General features: G+C 32.9%; 1 non-coding gene across 1 annotated transcript; it reads right to left on the reverse strand.

The window, feature by feature from the left end:
* Window positions 1–6,377: 6,377 nt before the first annotated feature.
* On the reverse strand, window positions 6,378–6,541 carry LOC124806834 (U1 spliceosomal RNA). Its single transcript, XR_010639794.1, has one exon. It is a non-coding gene; the product is annotated as a U1 spliceosomal RNA (small nuclear RNA).
* Between the last annotated feature and the right edge of the window lie 253 nt (window positions 6,542–6,794).

The raw sequence follows: 6,794 nt of genomic DNA on the forward strand, positions 1-6,794 counted from the left end.
TGGCCCAATAAATGTGTGCTAGCTGGGAGGTTATCTTGATAGAGCAACTTTTTTCGACCAGCATCATGATGACGTCACGGCTTCAATTTAACTTTTTCGGGGCATTTCTTTGCGAAATCTTCACTTTCTTTTTTTTTTTCCTTTTATTTTAGTTATTTAGGTGGTCCAAGAAGTCCTTACAATCTTATCACAGAGCACCGCAGAATAGTCAAAAAGTAAAGAAAATATTTCAGAATTGTCGTTAAAATTTTTTTTTTTTTCAAATGTTGTCTTTTGACTGTACGTGAATACAGTCCGTGACTTTTTACTTTGAAATATTAATATAATGGTGTAAATTTAATGTATGTTTTAGCATCGAATAAAGAAAAATTGCCTTCTAAAGCACCAAATGATATCCCCTAATTAGCCTTAAAACAAATGAACAAAAAATATGCAGGACATTCACGAGTGAACATTTTGTTTACAATATTGTACGCAAAACTTTATATTTTAGTTATGAATATCAGATAAAATACTAGTTTATATTAACTATAAATATTACTGACTGTAGCGTTTTTTTTTATGTTATTTGTAATGTGATTGTGTTTTAAGAGCTTTAGGAAAAAAATTCAGTAACGGAGTTGAACGAATGAGAAAATAACTCATATAAGCTTTAAACTTAGTGGATTTATGTATGGGCGAGTTCGATACATAGTAGTAATAGTTTTACTAATATTCAATTGTATATATTTTATAGGTGGGAGCCATGATAGATGTTCATTCACATTAACTTCTGAAAACTTTATAATATCTTGTTTTTTAATTTGTTTACTATTCATAATAAGTTTTGACAGTTTAAGAGAAAGGTTTGTTTTGTGCGTTTTTTTATAAAACAATGTATGTTGATTTTTTTAACGTTAAGAAAAAGTTTATTCGACTTGAGATAATTTGACTTAAGACTTTCTCTAATTCAATGTTCATGTCAGCATATAATTGATTTACGTTGCTATAAGATTAAAAAAGAATTGTATCGTCTGCAAACATAATAGAATTTAGTTTTACTGATGCTTTATATTACAGTGTATGCAATATAAATTTAAAATAATTGTTATTGAAACGCTCAAAAAATGACAAAAACTGTATAATAAATTTCTAAATAATAAAAACATTAAAAAATGAACAGATGTACAAAAAATAAAAACATTTTTTACCGAAACGTAATTGAAAATGCAAATTTAAAATGTAATATATGTATTATATAGATTCAAAAACCCAATTTAGTATTAACCCTATTTAGTATTAATCACAGGGACTGAAACCTGTGACCCGTTAAGCGGGTCATGACATTTTTTAGTAAATATGACCACTCTAAAAACAGCATTTGATCACATAACTAGAGTTAAAAAAAAAGTAGAATTGAAAAAAGATAGTTTAGCAGCTGTATTTCAGACAAACAAAATAAGGTCTAATTTGTGAAATTCTGAAGTATTTTTTATTTTATAGTTTTTATACTGATGAGAACATTTCACTTACAATTGTTTTACTGTTTTTTGTTTAAGACTGAAAGGGTTAAAAAATCATGGTTCATACTCGGTGTAGTTTAGGCGCTTTATAAATTATTCGAACTCTTTAATTTGGAATTAGCATGATTTTGTCAGCGTATTATGCCCAAGCAAGAGTTTTAGATGCTATAGGTTTTTTTTGCTTTTATAATGTTTAAAGAAACTTTTCTTATTTTATCAAATTTTCAGAACTTTTTTATTACCCTAATTGTAAATCTAAAGAACACCTTTTTGAGTCTCTAGATCAATTCTGCTTAACAGCGTTAACTTAATTTTAATTAAAAATTTATGAAAATGTGCTAATCTGTTCTAGTACATATTAATTGAATATAATTGTCGAAAACACAACATTTCTATCAATTTTCAAAACAAAAAAAAAGTTAGAATCCCGACCAAGAAAGACCTTATAGTTTAGAAAAATCATGAACTAGTAATCAGAGCAGATCATACTATCAAACAATGATGTTCATTTCACCTAAACAACGTATTTGGTTGTTAAATTTGGACAAGCAATGGTGATTTTAAGAAGATTTAAAAAAAAAAGAATCTTCTTTCTGGTTTTTTTTCGCTACAAACATTTTTATTTTATGTTACGAAAACATTTATCATTATAACTTTTTCGTTTTTATTTGAAAACTTACCAATACTTGGTAAGTTTTCAAATAAAACAAAAATTAATTTGATATATATTATTAACTTTCTTTTATTTATAAAGTTTTGCTTGACCAGTAACTTATTAGTTAAAAAGTTTGCAACCATCAGTTAGCAAAAGCTGACAAAGAAGACTTTGAGATAATAAACGATGATGCTAAAAGTATTTGCCTTTTAGCCATTTGCAGGCTAGGGCAATTAACCATTGCCATGGTTGAAGGTCATCAATTAAAATAACCAGTATTATTACGTCAGCTGGAACCAAGAGGCCGAATGCAGAGCTGTTAATCCTTGGTTGGCCTTGACCTTGATTGCTTTTGCCTTGATCTTCAAAAAAGATAAAATAAAATAAAAGAATTAAAAGCTTTTGTTCTTTGTTTTTGGCTTTCATATATTTACAAGTATATTTTCTTATTGACTTTATTGAATTCCGCGCATAACCTTGGTTTATTTTTACAACTGTGGTTTTGTCACAGCAATTCTTATCTACAGTTTCCGAAAAAATCAAGTTTGAAAATTTAAATTATTATTTATTATTATTCAGTGATCAAATACAAATACAAAAATCTATTTATAATTTGATGAAGAGGTGCTACACCAGGCCCCTCTATGCTGACGAACATGGAGATACAGACGCTACAGACAAACCAGGAATTGTATCTATAGAGAAATAGGTTGAGTTTACGAGTGATATTGAATTGCTCGATAAGATCTGCTCTTTGCGGTGTTCTTCAAGAGTTGTTAAACCGAGCCGTTGGAGTCGATCTTCATAAAACAGGTGTTTAATAGTCGATATTTTTTTTGTTGCTCGATGTTGGACTTGCTCGAGAATGGCAATGTCTGATTTTAAATGCGGTGACCAAGCTTGTACAGCAAACTCAAAATGGGGGCGTATGTAAGTGAGATACAGAGTGCGCCATAAATAGAAACTATGATTGCGAAATGTTTTTTTGAGTCGCCCTAGCATTCTATTTGCTACTGATGCGGCTGACTCTATTTGCGGTCTGACGATAAAGCTTTTTGAGACCATCACACCAAGGTCTCTTTCGACTGCGGTTTTTTCGAGAGGACGACGGGTGCCGTTGACGTTAGACGTTGAGTATTTGTACGTTGACTTGCTACATCCTCGCCCAACATGCATTACTTTGCGTTCCTCAACGTTGAAATGCAAGAGCCAAATATGTGACCATTCCACTGCTATGTCAACGTCATCTTGGAGAGTGATGTTGTCCGACTTTAATTATCACTATTATTTTGCTGTCGTCGGCAAACAGTTTCATATGATGAGTAATTCTGTCCGGCAGGTTGTTTAAAAAGATTACGAATAGCAATGGGCCCAAGACCGAGATTTGAGGCACTCCTCTAGTGACTGCTTTCTATTCAGAAGTAATGGCGTTTATTACCACTCGCTGACATCGATTGCTTAGTCAATCTGCGATCCAGTCAACGAGAGCGCCTTGAATACCGTACGCTCTCAGCTTATAAAGAAGGCGTTTATGTGGTACTTTATCGAACGCCTATGCAAAATCTGCGAAAATGACGTCTACTGCGTGTCTGCAGTTAGTTGCTTCCGTCATGATGTCCCTAGTTTCTAAAAGGTTTGATACGCATCCCTTACAATAAACAAAGCCATGCTAGTTTGGAGAAATTAGACCATTAGCAACGCAGTGTTCCAATAATCTTTTTTGTAAAATACTTTCCATAATTTTGCAAGGTATAGAGGTGAGCGAGACTAGCTGGTAGTTGGATGGTTTTAGCCTACTCCCCTTCATGAAAATAGGTGTTACGTTCGATTTTTTCCACAAGTCAGGAACTACACCAGTTGCAAACGAGCCCTTACAGATGAGCGAAGGAGGCTTGGCAAAGGTAGCTGAACATTTACTAAGGACCCGTGGATGTAAGCCATCGTAGCCGGTTAATTTTCTTTCACCAAGGTTGTTTAGGCAATTTTGTACTATATCGAAAGAGAAACTTGCTGATCGATGACACAAACTGCTTCTGCACAACTTTTAAAGCCTGACATTGAACCTTCGGGCTCTAAAACAAAGACTGATTAAAAAAAGTTATTTAACGATGCGCATATATTGCCAGTATCGGTTGTGATGTTGCTATTGACTGTTTCAAGCGATGTAATGTTGTTACTGACACTCTGCTTGCTTCTTACATATGCATGTAAGCGTTTAGGGTTGCTTTCGGAATCCCTGACGAGTAGCTCTTCGTACTTCTGCATACCAGCTTTGACCATTTTTTTAACTTTTTTGAAGGCAGTGCGATGCAGTATTTTGAGAAATTTGTGCGTATCTCGACCTGCATTAATGTGCTTGGCCCAAGAGCTGCGTTTAGCTTTGACCGCCTCAATAAGTTCTGGTATTACCCATTGCTCCGGTTTTTCTGTAAAGGGAGTTGTAGTTGACGGAATGTGTAGGTTATTCATTGTACACGTTTGCTAGAAGCTGGTAATCATCGTTTGCATTTAGTCCAGTGAGTACTGTTTCCCATTTAACAGTTGCAATATGTGCTGATATTGCTGCGTAGTTTGCTCGACTCCAAATGAGTTGAGGTTTTAGCGGCAAAGTAGGCGAGTTATTGAGGCATGCAACCGCAAATTGATCTTCGATGAAGCAGTGTGCTTAGCCCATTGGAGTGTCACTAAGAGAATTGCCTTGTTTAATGAAGATTACACGGTCTGGCTCATTTGTTATAATAAGATCGAGTGTGCTAGTAGGCTCGACGTGTCGACTACTACGGTAGGTTAGAATGTGATAAGCTGAGTTAAGTGACATTCATCAAAGCACTTCTATAACCTGATTTCGCCTTGACGCTCACCACTCACGTGAGAAACAGTTGCAATGCTGCCGTTAACCTCGATAGACTCATAAGATGTATGGCTAAAATTGAAATCGCCATATAGTTTTTGGTCTGGTTGCTCAAAAAATATGTTTGTAAACAAACTTTTAAAATGAGTATTTATTCAGCAATTTTACACTATAAGAATGACACAGGTGGTGTTAAAAATGTTTTACTTTTATTTGGACTTTCAGCAATTGTGGTGTTCACTCGAAGTCTTATGAACAAAATATTTTATGTGCAAAGCGCGTGTAGATTAAATCAAGTGAAAAAGTAAAAAATAGAAGAAAGTTTCTCAGAGTTATAAAAAAAAAGAAATACTCTGATAAAGAAAATCAAAATGAAACATCATTATATGTATAACAATACTGTTATATGAAATACATATGCTACGCAACTGTTATACATATGAAATACATATGTTACACAATTTTTACACATATGTTACACAAAATGAAACATCATTATATGTATAACAATACTAAATAGCATAAAATGAAAAAATGTATCCGAAGGGTTTTAAACATGATACTGATTTTTTATATATTACAAGTTTCTTTTGCATTTTTTTGAACTTTTAATTTTTGGAAGGTTATGTAACTTGTAAAAATCAAATATCTCATAAAAAAAATCTAATTTATTTGAAATTTTCACAGTATGTTTAGCACTCGTGTAAAATTCATTTAACTGCAGTTTTAAAATAATTAGCTGTATGTATTGCAAATTAATAGTATGTTATTCCCAATTTAGTTTTTTTCTTTTTTTAGTGCATTTGTAATAATTCAATGACATTTTATAATCTATTATGATTCCAAATTTCATTTTAGTTCAAATAAATTATTTCTTGTTGAAGAGTAAACCTACAAAAAATTATTGTGATTCCTTGATTAGCTTTGTATTATTGTGTTTTGAATTGTCCACATTTTTGATCTAATTTTTTGTATAAATATGGGTAGGCAAATAAATTTTTTAAAAATTACTAACTACTTTTTAATATTTATAATACTATTGTAAAGGTACTTGGAAAAATGAGAGTATTTGTACCTTTAAAATTTTTATTATTCATCACCTTCAAAGCAATGCACTGGCATAACAAAACACAAGTGCGGCCGTGGCGCAGTGGTTAGAGTGCATGCTTCATAAGCAGGAGATCCAGGTTGGAAACGAGCTCTGGGCAATATTCGCGTAACGGTAAGAAAAGAGGCGTGAACTTTCTGGTTAAATGCACTTCGCGGTGCTCTGTGACAAGACCGTTAGGACTTCTTTAAGCACCTAAAAAAAGAATTAAAAAAAAAAAGTCAGTCGGTAATCATTAAGCTTTTTATTTTATAATCAGATGGGAAGCGAGCGCGAACGCAGGCTTCCGCTATCAGAAATTATACTGTCGAGTTACCGACGTTAGCGGTAATCGCAGAGGTCAGCCGGTACGAAGTGCAATGCACAAGCCTCACTCTGGAAAAAGTTCCTTCAGGATCGAACTTTTTTCCCAGTCAGGTAAGTATGTCCTTCAAAAAATTTTTACAACTCTTAACATTAGCTTTTAGAAACAATTGTGGGTATATATTTTATATTTAATAAAACAAAGTACGGACAATTCAAGTTACGGGAAACGCGATAAGTCAAACATTTTTTCACTCATCAGCGGTTAAAATTTTAAACTATAGCATTTAAAACACTTTATAATTAGATTTATTACTCTAGCGTTAGTTCGAAAATTATATCATAGTTATTTTAACGCTATTTCTGGCACCCCAA

This window comes from Hydra vulgaris, chromosome 07 (genome assembly GCF_038396675.1).
Source record: "Hydra vulgaris chromosome 07, alternate assembly HydraT2T_AEP".
Classification (NCBI taxonomy): Eukaryota; Metazoa; Cnidaria; class Hydrozoa; order Anthoathecata; family Hydridae; genus Hydra; species Hydra vulgaris.